Raw genomic sequence first — 2722 nt, forward strand, 5'->3', positions numbered from 1 at the left:
ACTCTTCTGTGCTGCTAATGCATTAGAGTTCGGATTGTGTCTAATCTAGCCACTGGTGCAAATGTTTCATTGTAGTGTACCCCTGGTTTCTGAGAGTATCCTTTAGCCACTAACCTTGCCTTATTCTTCTGCAATGAACCGTCCATATTTAACTTGGTTTTAAACACCCATTTAACTCCAATAACTGGTTTTTCCGTAAGTCTGTCAACAAGATCCCATGTAGCATTCTTCTCTATCATTGACAACTCATCTTTCATTGCCTTTATCCATGACTCATCCTTTATAGCTTCATCAAACTTCTCAGGCTCCATAATGCACAGATTGCATTGTGCTAAAATATCATCCAGCTTTCTCCATTTCAATGGAGTATGATCAAAACTTTGAGTGTCTTCTACTCTGCTGCCTATTTTATTTGATTCTCCTTGTGAAACACTTTCTCTTGACATGAAACCATGATTCTGATTTCCTACAGATGTTTCAAATGGTGTTGCTTCAGAATTCCTAGGCTGCTCTTCATAGTTCATCACTTGCACTTGATTCTCAGCCACTTCCTTCCAATTCCAAGTTGCTCCTTCATCAAATACAACATCTCTTGACAATAAGAGCTTCCTAGTGATAGGGTCAAAAACTCTATAACCCTTTTGTTTCTGAGTGCCTTGGTAGGACATCTGTTCAATATGTACACGGCAGTGTGTACAGCTTCTGTCCACAGATAGTAGAGTAGCTCCTTCTCATGTAACATAGCCTTTGCCATTTTTACCACCGTCCTATTCTTTCTTTTTACCACTCCATTCTGTTGTGGAGTATACACCATAGAAAACTGCCTTTGAATTCCTGCCTCTTCACACAGCTTATCGAATTCACTAGATGTAAACTCTTCTCCTTTATCACTTCTTACACATTTTACTTTAAAACCACTCTGCAGCTCTACCATAGACTTCAACTTTCTAAAGCAATTTAGTGAATCAGACTTGTATCTAAGGAAATAGACCCAAATCATTCTTGTGTAGTCATCTATGAGAAGCATGAAGTATTTGTTACCTGCAAGTGACTCATTTTGCATAGGCCCACACAAGTCCATGTGTATTAACTCAAGAGGAGTACTTGCCCTCCATGCTTGGTTCTTTGGAAACCATTCTCTATGTTGTTTCCCAAACTAACAGCCTTCACAGACTCCATTTGCAGCTTCCAGATGCGGCAGACCATGCACCATCTCCTTTTCCTTGAGCTGGTTTAGCCCTTTTAAATGTAAATGCCCCATTATTTTGTGCCAAATCCAGGTACATGAAGACACACTAGCTCTTAGTGCAATAAAGTCATTTGAAGACAGTGACAATGGATAGCATCTGTTCTTTCTCATTGCCACCTTCATGACAAGATTCTCCAGTGAATAATCATAAAAAAAATTGCATATGCTGCTTCCAAACACCAAATGATAACCGTGTTCATCCATTTTGCCTACACTCAACAGATTTTCTTTTAAACCAGGCAAGTACATGACTTTTTTGATATACTTTGTACCAAACCCTGTGTTAAGTACTAAAGTGCCCATACCAGTTATACCTACAAGCTCCCCTGTTAGCATTTGCACCTTGCCTGTGACATTTGTGTTTATGTCAATTAACAGCTCCTTGTTCCCAGTCATATGGTTACTACAACCACTGTCTATATACCACTCTCCATTTTCACTCTTCTCTGAGATTGCACAGTTTGCATAAAACAAATTTCCCCTTACTTCTACTTGGCTTGCATTATTTTCTTTCTGTACTCCTTTGTTTGTAGTACAGTCCCTAGCCCAATGTCCAAATCTATCACACTCATAGCACTTAGATTGACCCTTATATCGACATTCTCCAAAATGAAATTTAGAGCATACCTTGCATTGAGGCTTCACTCCATCTTGATGCACATATTGTGATCCATTTGAGTTCTGTGCAGCACCAGCTTGTTGTGGCTTAGGTCTATACTCCCATGGTTTGTTGTTAGACTTCCAATTTTTTTGACACTTAGCAGAACCAGTTTGAGTACTATTCTTGTTTTGCCCTTGTGTATTGACTGAGAAAGAGCCAAATGCCTTCTCAACTGTGTCCACATTATGCATGTCAAAACGCTGCTCTTGGCTTTTCAAAATTGCAATGACCTCCTGCAATTCAATAGTCTCCAAACTCTTTGTATTTTCAATCACCAAGCAGATAGGGTCATATACTTTACTAAGACTGATTAACACTTTCTGAACCAGCCTCTCATTTGATTGCACTTCTCCAAATGTTTTCATTTGATTTATCAATTCATTCAACCGGGTGAGCTATGCAGTTAGAGGTTCATTCTCACGCATTCTCATATATTCAAATTCTCTTATGAGATTCTGAAGTTTCACTCACCTGACCTGATCACCACCGTGATATTCACTATAGAGCAGATTCCACGCCATTTTGACTGAGTCGGCGTTGGCAATCCGAGGAAAGATCTGGTCAGAAACTGCGTTCTGTATAATTCCCAGAGCCTTCGCGTCCTTCATGAGCACAATGATCATCTCTGCATCAGCTTCTTCTTCCGATGACTCTTCAGCTTTCTTCTTCTTCTTCGAATCAGGGGTTGGAATCCCATTTTCTACCAGACTCCATAGTCCAAGAGATTTGAAAACCGTTACCATCGTAATCCTCCAGAACTCGTAGTTCTCACCGGAGAAAATTGGTGTCCTCACCTCCGAGCCTCCAGACCC

Source organism: Prunus persica, chromosome G2 (genome assembly GCF_000346465.2).
Source record: "Prunus persica cultivar Lovell chromosome G2, Prunus_persica_NCBIv2, whole genome shotgun sequence".
Classification (NCBI taxonomy): Eukaryota; Viridiplantae; Streptophyta; class Magnoliopsida; order Rosales; family Rosaceae; genus Prunus; species Prunus persica.